The sequence below is a fragment of the Meriones unguiculatus genome, chromosome 19 (genome assembly GCF_030254825.1).
Source record: "Meriones unguiculatus strain TT.TT164.6M chromosome 19, Bangor_MerUng_6.1, whole genome shotgun sequence".
NCBI classification, from domain to species: Eukaryota; Metazoa; Chordata; class Mammalia; order Rodentia; family Muridae; genus Meriones; species Meriones unguiculatus.
In genome coordinates, this window is record NC_083366.1 from 14,237,846 (window position 1) to 14,252,442 (window position 14,597).

General features: G+C 44.1%; 1 protein-coding gene across 3 annotated transcripts in view; it reads left to right on the top strand.

Annotated features, from left to right (window-relative positions):
• The window catches only part of Fam107b (family with sequence similarity 107 member B), a 198,172-nt gene that overhangs the window by 152,879 nt on the left and 30,696 nt on the right, over positions 1-14,597 (top strand). The window lies entirely within an intron of this gene.

Consider the following 14,597-nt stretch of genomic DNA (forward strand, 5'->3'; position numbering starts at 1 on the left):
TGGTTCCATACATCCTGGCCCCCTTTCCCTAAGGACAATGACATCAATGCGCCTCTTAGGGAGAAAGCCTCAATGTTATCTCTACTCATGGCTCCTAGGAAGTGATTTGTGATGGCAGGGGTTATCCTGCAAGGCTGAAATTTAGATCCTTCTAGCAAGGATGGACTTGTATTTCTTTTCTTCTGTAGCTTGCTTCTAGTGTGAATTTTTCCTTTTTCCTCCCTGGCTGCTGATATCTACAAGTGAGTCTTTGGTCTCCACCCACCCTATCTTTACGATTTGGGTGGAGTGATGTGTCTGGCCACAAGTTCCTTGAGTCTTTTCTTAAAAAAAAAAAAAAAAAGTAATAATAATAACTACAAACAAAACATAGATGCAGTGAGCTTGTGGTAGCACAGAGATCAAAACACACTAAAATCCGCAAGGGCAGCTGGGGAGTAGGTGGTGTGTGTCAGGAAGGTGCACCCATATCCTGTTTTCAGAGCTCTGTTGTCTGTCCTGTGGTTCTGCATTTCATGCTACTCCCCACTTACTAGCAAGAATATTCAGTGAGACCCCGACTCTTGTTCAGGCCTCCACTCTCTTCCTGGGCATCTTCTGGGCTTGGGAACCAGTTTTCTCTTTCCAGTTTTCTAAACTGAGACACGGTGTGAGGGGATGGACCCTGGAGTTCCACTGTTTGGGCCCACCTTCTGGGTCTGTAGCTCACCAGGCCAGCGAAGGACCTGCCCGAGTTTGTCTCCTTGCTAGCAAATTGGAGACTAGGCATGGAGCCTTTTCAGTGAGGTTTGCAGTAATGCTATACAGTGTGTCTGTGTAGCGTAAGCACTCAGTAAAGCAGCTGACCACGTGGGTGTGCTGGTTGTTGAGAGCATGTACAGTCCGTGAGCATAGGCTCTCCTGGGCACATGCTCTGCTTTCTAACCATGTCAGAGTGAGTCTTTAGGAACTCACATGCATTTATGGGGACAGCAAGTCAAAGGTATTTTGAAGCTGGGTGGTGTGTTCCATTGTCCTACCCCTCCAAACCCGGATTTGATATACGTAAGTGTCACTGATAAATGACAGTGTTCTTGATTATGAGGGCAGAGGTTTATTCTAGTGTCCCACAACCAGATGAGTCATAAAGGATATGTCATTAGTAAGCTAGAATTGAAATGTCCAACCTGGACAGACGTCCTCCACAATTGTAAACAGTATGAAACCTTACACAGTATGGACATCAGTTCTGAAACCCTTGGCTGGTGCAGTGACCTGCGGTGATGTCATAGGTGGATAACCCCATGGACATCTAGGTCTAGGCTACATCACAAGAGATGGCTTTAGGCCTTTTCTAGAAGACTTGGTTTCTAGTGGTCTGAGACTAAATCATTTCTTTGAGTGTAAGGGTGAGTTCAAGTCTGCTCTCGGCCCTGCTTCCTCCCTGTCTGGTTTCCATTAATGTCCCTTCTTGTACTTGCCTGTGGCTTTTCAGTTCCCTAGATCCCTCTCTGGAAAGCCATGCAGAGGCCTTAGTCTCTTCTCATCAGTTGCTGCACACACAGTGTGTGTTCTTGTTGTAGCCTACAAACTCTTCCTGTCCAGGCACAGGCATGTGCTGTGTTCTTCCTTAGTTTACTGGAGCCTCTGGTGTTTTTCCGCCTGGGATACCCCTTCTTACACTAGCCAAAGCAGCAGGACATGGGCACTCTAGATCTTCATCCCTGCGGATAGCTGAATACTTCTCCATCTCAGTGTACAGGTGGAAATGCTATTTGGAAAAATTCTGCAGAATACATTATTTGGAGATCCATCTTGGTATGAAGTTAGGATCCTGGGAGAAGTGAATTGAAGGCCAGGCATAATCTGAGCCTTTGGCCTTTAACAGCTTTTTTAAAAATAAAAAATAAGAAAATAGCCATGTGTTTATTGCTCTTGTATTTGTGTGTGGATGAATGAAGGATGTTGTCTGCATGGTTGCTCTCTGTCCCTTATCTAAGCCATGTGGGAAATGCCTTCTAGACTAGCATGCTGTGGTGTTTTTTTCTTTTCCCTTGAGAAAATCGGATGCTATTTTTTGTTCTTGAGAATGAAAAATATGTAACTTTTGGGTCCTGGACATCAGGAAGCAGGTAATACACTTAACTCAGACTTGGAAATTCCATTAGTTCTGACGGAGTGGTACTTTGGGCGCTCTGTGTGTTGGATGCTTTGTCTTTCTAATTCTACTTTATTTATGTGCTTGTATATCTGACTTAATTTATATGTATAACTCAACATTTATAGTGTCATTGGTCTTCTTCAAAAAGAATTTAGGGGATGATAAAACATTTAAAATAATTTTATGCTCTAATATGGGGTACTGAGTAGCTTTTTTTGGTGTAGATAGTGCATATGACATGTGTATGTGTACGTGTGTATACGTGTGTGTACGTGTGTATACGTGTGTGTGTATGTGTGCACCACGGTGCCCATGTGGAGGTCAGGGGACAAACTTGGGTATCAGTCCTTACCTTCTACCTTGTTTGAGACAGGCTTGACTTTTTCTCTGATGTTATTCCCGGCTAGCTGGTCCCAGGTTTCAAAGCATTTTCCCCATCTGGGATCAGACAGAAAAAGAATAGGACAGAACTACAGGTGGGCATGACTCTCAGGCCCACTCCCGAGGACCTGTTAACCTCAGCTTTGCATTGATGCTGGGGATTCAGATTCCACTGAGCCCTGCCTGGGTTTGGCTGGTCCTGCTGCCATACTTCTTTCTGAGATCACCCAACCCAGGGCTTGCCCCATGCTGGGCAAGCAGTCTAACGCTGAGTTAACACCCACACCCCTCCATGTTTTGAGACAAGGTCTAGTGCATGTTCCTCCCAAACGTGTGATCCTCCTGCCTCACTCAATCTTCCAAATTCTGGGATTAAACTTAAGCCTAGCCCAGCTTGAATTTTAAATTCTGTTGCGGTTGTGTATTTCAAGAGAGGGTCTGAAATACAGGAATGCCTGTGTTTGCATAGGTGAACTTTGTGTTTGATTGGCTACACTCTGGCTAGCAGTTTTAGGGGTGCCACAGGCTGAGTGTGGAGCTGGATGCTGGCTGATGTCCTAGAGTGCCATTTGGCTCTCACCGATTCTACTTGATTTATTCCAGTTGTGAGATTTCTAGTTATCTTCCCATGTGAAGGTAAATATTCAGGGTTTTCAGAACAGCTAGAGTCCTGGCTTCTGAACAGTAAGCTGATTCTCAGATTTTGCTGTTTCAAAAGGACTTGAGGTTTTCTCCTCAGTTACATAGTACCTTCTGCAGTTTCTGGAAGCTCACTAGTTGCTCTGGTCATTTAAAAATAGCACTTAACGTGCACAAACCCCTTAGGAGAGAGCAACACTTTAATAAATTAGTTTTTAAAGGTGTTGTGCCAATTGGTAACTATTTTAGCTGAAAATTAAGGAAAAAAATGTTTATGAAACCGAGTTTATTTGCTCCTTTGAACTTCATGCTCCCTACACTGTGGACGTTTTCCAGATGCTTGTGTTGGGGTACATTTTTATGAGAGGCCACAGAAATTAACAGAAGATAGCTTCTCTTTTCCCATTATGATTCTGACACTGTCTTTGAATGAGTTGCTTTTCTTGTTGCTGAGATAGACTCCCTGACAGAAACCACTTACCGGGAAAAGTTTGTTTTCACAGTTTCAGAGGGATTGCAGCTTGCTGTGGCAGGGAGGCGTGGTGGTGTAAGTGGCTTTGCCCTGGGAGGTGAGTGTGTGAGGTCACATTTGCCTTGGGAGTCAGCACCACAGGGTCCACAGTTAAGCCTCACATTGCAAAGGCTGGGCAACGTGTCCAGAAAGCCCGTCTCCATCTGGGGACCAAGTGTTCAAGTGTATGAGCTTGTGGGGGACATTTCAGTCTCAAACCGTACAGAAACTTAAGAGAAAACATGTGATCAGAGTTCTTATTTTTTGCCTGTGTTTAAATGAAAATGTTCTGTCCTTTTTGGGGAGTCTGGTGGAGAGATCATTACTTGAAGTGGTGATGAGCACAGATGAGTTCACTGAGCACACTGGACAGAATTGGGGTCCTGTTACCTTCAGGCCTCAGCAATGATTTATCAGGTGGAATATACAGATTTCCCTGCTGACCAGCTCTTCCTCATTTTAATCTCTTCTATAACAGTCATGATTTCTTTACTGAAAGGTGTGTGTGTGTGTATGTGTGTGTGTGTATGAGTGCAGGTGCCTGCAGAAGCCAGAAGAGGATATCATATCCCCTTGATCTGGACTACAGGCAGTTATGAGCCTTTCCCAACATGTGGGTGCTGGTTCTCTGGAAGAGCAGCAAGCACTCTTAACTAATGAGTCATCTCTCCAACCACAATAGTGGAAAAAAAAATTAACAGAAATTTCCAAAATGACTTTTTTTTGTGTGTGTATGAAAGTATGGTTCCAAGTTTTCTTGCCTTACGGATGGCTTTTTGCCTGGGAAATAAGTCTAGAGGGCTGCTGCGATTTCCTTCATAAGCAGGAGAAGAAAGTGAACAGTTTGGCAGGCTCCCATCTCTCAGCGACTCTGATAGGATTTCCCTACCAGTGAAGACTGGTCATGGTTATAAACCATTATTATTTCAGAATCATCAAAGGGAACATGTATCCACGATAAGTAGGGAAGGAGTTTGTTCATTCTGGAATTTTCTTCACTGTGTTTTTAACATTGAGAAATTGCTGAAAAAGCTTTGGCAGAGGGAAGACAGATGGGTAAGACCAGACGGAGTTTGTGGAATGCATTAAACTCCTAAATAAGGGCAGGCATCCTCTTCATGATACATGTGAGCCATTTGCCCTCTCGGAGCTTGAGGTCAGTGTCTTGAGGGAAGCTGGGTGATACTTCAGATTAACAGCAGCTTCAAAGTGTAGAAATGCAGATCTTATTTTACTTTCTGACTGGTCCTTGCTTTATTAAATGTTAGGACAGATGGCAGCTTTAGGACTACTTTGTTGGGAAGAATTTTGACTAGGAGCCACTCTTTAATAAGTATACCTTAAAACAAAACAAAACAAAACAAAAAACTGGCTGTAATTTAATGTACTTCCTGACCTGCTGGGGTCACAGAAAAATTAACTGTCCAAAGATGTTTAAGGGGAAAAAGTGGTTCTTTGACTTCTGGAGCATTATGTGAATGGAAAGCTGTGGGTTACCAGTAAAGAGTTTTGTGTTTTTTTTTTTTTTTTTTTTTTTTTTCTTAAAAGGTCTCTTCTATCCTGCAGGGCCAGTGTGGATGTGTGCTGTGATAAGCGCAGACTCTAATCAAGGGCTCTGCACCCGGGGTCAAGCAGCAGGCTAGCAGCTGCCATGTGTGTGAGCTGAAGGGCAAACACATGGTCAGCAGCACACCTGTAGAAGGAAAAGGCTTTCTGCAAGTTACTTGATTAATTTGAAACATATTCTATTTTTAATTCAGGTGTATGCATGTGTTTCTGTGTGAGTGTATGTCACACGTGTGCCTGTCAAAGCCAGAAGAGGATGCCGTATCCTCCAGAGTTACAGATGGCTGTGAGCCTCCCTCTACACCAGTATCCTGGTTCTCCTTCTCCTCCTCTGTCCCTGGTTACCAGTGTTCTACTCCCTTTATGAATTTGACTACATGAAGGGCCTTGGATGAGTGTAGTGGTGCAATCCTTGCTTTTCTGTGACCAACTTATTCCACTAAGCCTATTGTTCTCCAGTTTCATCAAGGTCATGGTTCAGACATTTTCTCTTTCTGGTTTAATAATATTCCATTGTATGCAGATAGCACATTTTATGTCTCCATTCACTTGTTGCTGGATCTCATTATTTTTTCATGGTGTGTTAGAAATGGACTTTAAAACACAAAAGGAGTAGAAAATGTGTCATAATACAGAAATACATAACAAAAAATAATCACTATTTTTGCATTATGAAGCATAGGTGTGGGGGTCTGTTCTTTTGAAGGGGAGTTGAGAAAGGAAGGATCTTGCTGTGGAGGCCCAGCTGAAGTATTGCATCCAGGCTGGATGCCCCTCTTCGCCTCCCATGCGCTAGGATTCCCGGCATGCCACCACTCATGGCTGGAGTTGTGGTGTAAGATTTCTTTACCATCAAGGACTGACTGTGAAGTGTGCACCTGTGTGATCCCCCTCGTGGCTGTTCGCTTGCTGTCCAGCCTCCCACAGCACATTTTCTTTGCTGAGTTTTTATGCCTCTCCATTGAGAAGTTTCCTAGTAGCTGAGGCCTAGTACAGGGAGGTATCAATGCCTACTATAGAAAGTTTAGAAGCTCTGGATCCTACTTTGTTCCACGCAAGAAGCTGTGGTTCCTGTGAATAATTTACTCTTATGAGCAACTCAGGACAAACGCCAACAAAATCTGTTTTCATGAAAGGCCACCATGAAGCTGCATTATGAGTATGGAATGGTATGTTTCCTTTCCTTCTGTGCACAGATGTGTTACAGAGTAGACTATTCTGATGTCTGGGATAAAATGGATCTGGACTCACACTTCCTGATACTGGCTAGCTGTGACCAATTATGCACAAATTAGAAAACAATTTTTAAACTTCATGCAGAATTTAAAGGGCCATGGGTGGCTTGTGTTAAGGGTGGAGACACATTGGGGAAATGTATGATGTAATAGTGTCAAAGTATCACGTAATCTTACTTCCTTTGTTTCATGTAAACTTACGGATGCAGTTCCCTGCTGCTTTTCCTGTAAGTTAACTAAGTGATTTATGAGTGGTCCTTATGTTTTTCCTTCTGTCTCCTGTGTTGGTCAGTTTTAAATCACTGTATAACTACTGGTTTGATTTACTGCCAACAGCAAAGCCCTTGCAGTTGGTCTCAAAGGCTGGATGACTATGGTGGCCTTTGATCTGTAGAAGCTCAGAACAGCACTCAGTAAGTCCGTGTGTCCCAAATGCCACTGACCCCAGCCACATTTCTACAACTCTAGAGTGTCTTTAAAATGGGCAGGTAAAAACAAAAGCAACACAAACCATAGCTTGCCTTTGGGATACCGAGTAAGTTAGAGCTACCATGTGTTTGTAACAAATGGTTCATTTTCACAAACTCCGCCGGGAGTACTTACGTTAGGATGCTAAGGTAATTCTACCCAACTATCCGGTTGTTACATACTAGATAAAGAATTGTGGAGAAGGGTTGTATATTCAGTTGTAAGTGTGTGTGCTTGTGTTGAGTGTATGTGACTAAGTCCTAAGTCGACTCTTATGCTGCCTCCTTACTCTTTGCCTTTATGCCAGTGAATTGGGTTTTTAAATTTAGTAAGCTCAAGTCTAGTCTTCCCCTTGTGATTGGATTCCACAGGGAGTCCACATTTTGTAAGTGAGCTGTGATGTTCTGAGCACACCCTAAGGTGTATTTTTCTGAGATGCCCCGGAGCCTGTGTACTGCAGGTACTGGGGAGACATCACAAGGCAAATTAGAGCAGCTGTCTGTAGCTAGGGATGCTTTTATAAGCAGAAGTGACTTAGCGTGGGCCAGAAGTGGCATGAATGCTGGGCTGAGGGTGGCATCCATCCAGGGTTGCAGAGTAGGTCTGACTTGTTAGCTGTAAGGTACATTGTCACAGAGTGAGGGAGCTACTTCACCAGGGACAGACGTTTGCTTTTGTAACTAGATTCCGGTTAACTGGCACAGAGGGCATCTGTTTTCAAGTAGAGATTAGCTTTTCATGCACGACTGAATTTGACTTGCAGTGTTGGGGAAGCTGCGTACATGCAATGTGTGGAAGCTGGGCCTGTTTGAGGACAGCTTGGTTTGTGCCATTTGTTCTGCTCTTGTGCCACATGAGGCCACTAAGTTGCAGAGCTCCTGCCTTCTGACATCCACACACTTGTCCCTTTGCAGTCCGATGGCCGGTTCCCAGCAGTAGAGTGCTCCTGCAAGGAGCCAGTCCTTGGGTGCCTTTCCATGCCACACTCTCTTGGCTTGTTCTCTGTGCTAGTCTCCTGTCCTGTGCTCATGCTTTCTCTGTTCTTGCTCTACGTCCGCTGCTCTGCTCTCGTCCTGTGGTCAGTCAGCTCTTATGCTGCCTCCTTACTCTTTGCTTTTATGCCAGCCTGCAGCCTAGCAGAGAGTGCTGTGTCTCTCACACCTTGGGGCGTTTAGGTCTGGAAGCAGTAGATAGAGACCCTGCCCTTGTGACTATTCCTTTTCTCTTCCTGGCTCCCCTTGGTGCTCATCTCAGCCATGTGTCTTGCTAGTCACAGCTCCTCAGTCATTCGGCACTGCTTACATCTGTGGTTGTTAACTCTGACTGCATGATTCATAGTAATATTCTATTACTATGTGGTCTTCCTGTGGCTGTCCTGAGAGTTGAGCTTTTCCTTTTATTTTGATAGCAAGTGGGGAGCCTTTCAGGTGTAAGAACTGATGTGCATTGAACTTTCGCACTCAGGGACAGCATTTGCCTTTTTCTCATCTCTGTTCTGGCCCAGGTGGAACTGTTTCCTTCCCTAAGAGCAATGCGAAGGATGTCTGTCCTGTGGTGATGATGACATTCCTTCATGGCTGGGAAATGACCTGACACGAGCAGGCAGCCACTCATGGGTTAGTGTCTGGGTTGTTTGCTGGTGATGTGAGTGTCGCTTCACAGTTTTATGGCTGGAAATTGGACTGGTTTCAGAAATGAGCGGATTCTCTGCTTACTCCTGGATTTAGAAGGGACATTTGGCAGCTGTGTGTGGCTGAGGCAGCATTGTCCTAAAGGATTGCTGCTCTCAGGCTTTTGTCCTGTGCAGGCAGGAATCCAGATCTGATGGCGGTCACTTTCCTGAAAATGGAGCAGCCTACCATGTTCTCATTTCTTTGATTTACATCCTCTATGCTATAATTAGTAATTACTAAGGTGCTGGAAGATTCCACACAGCGTCTACAGACCAAGAATGGAACAGCTTTGCACCTGATGCCCGTCATGTTAAAGCCAAGAGATGCAGCCAGCCCCACACTTATGGTCTGCTGTGGTTCTGCTGATGTGAAGGACTTTCAGGATATGCTGATGGTTCTCTGGCCGTTATGGAAGGCATGGCTCTGTGATGGAAAATTTCACTACCTAATTCTGCATTCTAATAACGGTTTCTATGAAAAGATCATTCAAACCTCTACTTAAAACAATCATACATCTAGACATGTCAGTATCCTTAATTATCATTCCAGTTGGAAACAGGCCTATTTACCATCCATCCAATTTTAGCACATGTTGGATATTTTGGATATTAGAAAATGTGATTCATGAATGTCTAGTGGTTTCTCTTCAGAAGTTGAAGCCACTATTTACTTTTAGTTCCTTCTTGGGCTTATAGCTGTCTTCATGAATTAGACCAGGCTTGAAAGCATCTTAAGACTTGGAGGACCAGAAAGAGGGTTATTATTGTATCACCATAACTACAACTGAACAGCCCTTTCTCCTCATCTGCCTGTGATGCTGAGAACATGGAAAACCCTCCCCTAATCTAGCCCCTGATCACTTGTCCTACATTCCTTGGGCCAAATAAGAGAAATTGAAGCTAGCTACTTTATCTACATTCCTGTTACAGTTCCCACTCGGCCTTATCCTTCACTGACCAACCATAGGTGAACCCTATAGGACTCTAGACCCTGTGTTGATGGCTTCTCTACTCACTCAGTCATATTTTCTGTCATTTAACCAAAAGTGCCCTTCTTGTCCATCATACTGGCTTTGCCCCGTTGTGTTTCTGGCTCCTCTGTAAATTGTCCTGCTAGGACTGGCCACAGCCTGTTTATGGTCTGCCTTAAGTAGAACTTTAACTCTGACTAATGTTTTCCCCATTGCCTTACACAGGTTGTTTTTAAATTAGTGTTGCATTCATGGCTACTGAAATTTTAGCTTAGTTTTCACAAAAGAGCAAGAACTCTTAATGTGGAGTTTTGCACATCTTTTAGCTTAGTGCCCCTAAGCCTGTGAAAGGTCTTTGTTCTGTATGGAGAAGTCTGTGTGGGGGAACGAAAATGAAAATGCTGATGGGCATATATTAGGAATTGAGCTGTCTGCTCACCCAGACCAGAGGTGAGGGACATTTAGAGGCACTGAGAAAATCCTGTCGATTGAATAAAGCTGTGTAGTATAGTGCCCAGCCTCCTGTTGAAATGAGCTTAAGCAGGCACAAGTGGATTCAGTAATCTGGAGACTACGAATCACTAAATCCACAACTGTACCTGCCTAAGCTCAACCAGGGACTGAACCTAAGGTACTGAACACGCTAGCAGGCACTCTGCCATTGAGCTGAGCTCCACCCCTCCCTGGTTCTTTCCTTTTGAGACAAAATATCATGACATTACCCAGATTGTCATCAACTCACTAAATAGCCCAGGCAAGCTTCAACTTTATAATCCCATTGGCTCAGCCTCCTGAGTAGCTGGGATTAGATGCTTGCACTGCTAGGCTTGACTAGATATGACTGCTGTAGTTTCCATGAGCCTGCCCCATTTGCATGGTAATGTTATGGTGCAGGCCCCGTTGTCATTGTGGCCATGGTGATTGATTCTTACTGTCCTTATACCAACTGGCTCATATGGACGTAAAATCAGTGTGGCCTTTAAGATGTGTGGCCTTTAAGATCTGTTCCTCTTTAGTCGAACCTTTACTCGAGAAGTTGGCTTTTTGGTGAACTAATTTGGGGTACCCTTCCTGTTTAGTGTTTGAGAACAAGAATGAATCTGAGTTCTTCAGACACTTTGATTATACCCAACAAGATGTATTATTAGGGTGTTGACACAATTTTTGAAAGTTCAGCAGTGCAGCCTGGATGGTCAGCCCCACAGGCTAGCAGAGCCCCTACTCAGCTGCCCACCAGCCTGACCTCCACCTTTGCCACATTCCCTGCCTTCAGCTGAGGCAGGCAGGGTGTACTTCACATGCTCAGAAGCAGAGGAAGAACCAGGAGAACCAGGACCAGGAGCCTGTTGGCCTGTGGGCCTCTTTAATGGTTTCCTTGGATACTTCTGGAAATTCCCATCCAACTTTGGTAATTTTCTGGCTTTTTAGAAATGCAAATTATATGTGTGAGCAAGCAATGTTTTGTTAGCTATAGCTTTTGGCATCTGTAGGAAGGCCAGGATATTGTTTCCCTTTCCTATCTTAGGGTAAAACTTTTAAGTTAGGTCAGAACTAGACAGAGGTGTTAGAGTTTTGGAAGGGTAACTGTGTCTGTGTTTATCTAGGGGAGGTGAGTAATTAATGAGCTTTACTGTGAATTCCACAGCACAGAGGTGCACAGTTCAGGGCTTTCAGGGGGTGTGAGAGGACACTACAGACCAAGGAGGAATTGCTTGGGAACCGGGAGGGGAGTTACCGGGCTTCAAGTGGAGGGGGCTGAAACATGAACTTTGCCCTTTCAGAATTCCAGGCTGCATGGCTTAGGGTAAGTTGCTAATCTCCTGAGCTCAGCTACTCCTCCATCAGTAAGGACACAAATACTTAATTCACAGAACTCAGGGAGCTTAAAGGAGATGAAATACGAGTGTTTCAAACAATGCCTGGAATGCTGTAAGCACTCAGAAGTTCCCCGGTAATAGAGTAGTATTTCAGTGGGCGACTGGTAGACCAAGCAGTCATTGCTAATGTAATTACTGCTACAAGTTTCAAAGCACTGATAACATATTGTAAGTAAGGCTTTGTAGTAGTCAACAGGTCCAACCAGAGTTATTATTTAGTGGGAATAAATAGACTAGAACGGAATGTTTTCCAAGGTCCGTGAAAACTGTTTTTTGTACCACTGCCAGCCAATACAGGATTACTGAAAGCGCTCACAGACTGCAGGTTTTTTTCCATAGCAAATTTATTGGGATACTTCATCGCATTAACAAGTGACAATTGAGGGCTGGGGAGATGGCTCGGTGAATAAAACACTAGCCACACAATCATGAGGACCTGAGTTTGAATCCCCAGAACTCATGTCAAAGCTGGACATTATAGCACACCTATCTGTGACCTCAGTGCTCCCACAAGGAGAGGGGAGACATAAATTGTAAGTCTAGCTAGTGAGACCCTGCCTCAAACAAGATAAAAGGTCAAAAGCAGACTAGGACCAACACATGAGGCTGCCTTCTAACCTGAACATGACATACATACACACACACACGCACACACATGCACAGCAAAAACAGATGATAATCAAACATTTATTCTCTCCCTTGGAGATACATGAGTATAAGTTAGAGGTGGCCTGTGCTGTCATACCACTGTCAGGTAACAGGTGTCCAGCAGTTAGAACAGTCACAGATTAGGAGAGTGGGAAAGGTGAGCACAGAGATGGACAGATGGGGAGAATCTGTGATTGCTGAGTAGGAGGGCGAGGCTGTGTAGAAGTTAAAGGGTGAGGATGAGTCATGGTGGAAGAGACTTGGGGTGGGGAGGCCCTGGGAGGCTACATTCTAGGTCAGGGGTGCTGGGTGTACAAACAGACTTTGGTGGAGTTCTCAAGTTGGCAGAGGGGCAAGGAAACACAGTGAAGCCATGAAGAGAGAGGAGCAGGCTGGCCAGGTTGGGCAGGGAGTGGTGGTTTTTGCTTGGAGGACCTACTGAGGAGAGCCCTGACAAACGTGGAAGAAAGCCAGTTCTTGCTATAGGAAAGTGTGAACGCTTCCTTTGGTCGGTTTACACAGAGCTGTCGGGACTAGGGTATCTCTGGAAGGTGGCAGCACAGGTGGCTGTGTTCTTACCCTGCAGCTCCACTGAAGACTGTACTGGGAAGCCAGGCCTAGCCCGATGCTTCCCCCATCTCCTGTGTGAGAAGCATAGCACGGAGAGGAGCTGAGAGTGGACACACTTGGTGGTGTCCAGAGCAGCACTGTCACTGGGTTGGGGCTGTGGAGGACAGGGAGCCCTGGGGTGATTCTGGCAGGCTGGGTGCTGACTGGTACAGTTCCACTTCAACCCAGCCAACCCTGGACCAATCCAGGACCTCAGTAATCAGCATTTCTAGGTCTTTTGTGCACTGGGAAGTAGTCAGTTGGGTAGCCTTGTAAAGTACTGTTATCAAATCAGTGGCCGTCACAGTGGTTGGTTCCAACAATAGGAAGGGCCCTTTACATATACACCCAAGTTAACCATTAAAGTGCTCTTGTGCTCGAGGGACATGAGTGTTTGTATGTCCCTGTCTGTATATCTGTGTGTATGTGTGACAGATTCTAGAGAAAGGAATGAAATAGTCTATGTCACATAGAAATCGTCTCTGCCTTCTTAGGTTCCTGGTCCCTTCTCAGTTCTGAGAGGGCCAGCACTGGTGTGGGCTGTGTGGCAGGCATAGCCTTTCTGTGGATTCTTAGCTGACAGGCACCTTTGTGCTATAGATGGCTGAAAACCAGACTTCTCTTCTCTCCCTTTCCTGGAGAGGGAAAGTCTGTGCTCTGAAAGATGTTACACACAGTCTAATTGGATCACCTGGTTCAGCAATGCAATTAGGTACCTGCTTGCATGTGTGCACACTGCTTGTGTTCATGTGGCCATGTTTGTGTGTGTGTGTGTGTGTGTGTGTGTGTGTGTGTGTGTGTGCATGTAAGGGTAGGTCACCTTTTCAGGGCACAGGGTCGGAGGGGTGACAGCTGACCTGTGCCGTATGTTTCTGATACTGGGACTTGAGCTGTTGGATGAGGTGGTGAAGCTGAGTTAAGCGTAAGGACAGTAGTTAGGGAGCAGATGTAGTGAGGAAATATGGAAACACGTAATGTCCGACTTTTCCAGGTCTGTGAGTTGAATCTTTTTATCCTTGCAGTAAACATTTTAGGAGTAAAACAAAGTTCATTTTTTCCTAATGGAATAGAAATATAATTTATATTAAAAGCTAAGAGTGAGCTAAAATAAAGCCAAATTAAAGGCGGAAGTAAAATGTTAAGTTTCACAAAAACAAAAGTTAAATTTTATATTAAAAATGCTAGTCTCAGATACTCCATTTATTTTATGATTTATAATTAAAGTCTTATGTATGTGGGAGTATAATTCCAAGTTCACAATGTTAGTACTTAATTAAAGTAACAGAATCATCAGTAAATCTATTTTTGTTAGATTTTATTGCTTAATCTGGTCTTGTCTTGTTTCCTAATATTTCCTTTAAGATAAAACCAAACATTTCTTTAAATTATTAAATAGATTTATAGTAACAGTGTTCTATCTTCTGAATGTTTGGACATTTAGTCTGTCCATTTAGGCTGTGGGTGCATTTTTCCAAATGAAGATTATTACCCTGGGTTATAATTCTCCCTGTTTTGAGAAAGTAGAGATTTCTTAATACTTGTGTGTGGTGCGGGAATGGATTTTTTTTTTTTTTGTGTGTGTGTGTTTAATAGTTAATGGCGTATGTAAAATAGAAAGCAGAGAGCTTTATGGCTTGATGCTGATCTGTGTAGGTATGTGCACTATTGCTATGACAGTAGTTAAAATTCACTTATTTACACTAATGACTGCCCACTGTAATAAGTTTCTCTGACTAAGATAGAGAGCAGCACACAGTAGATTCTTCTCTTGGGCCTGGGACTTCCCTAGCTATAGGTTTTGACCATATTTACTATACCAGGTATGAATTTCCTCCTGTGGTGCAGGCTTCAAATCCAGTAAAGGAGCAGTTTATATCTCC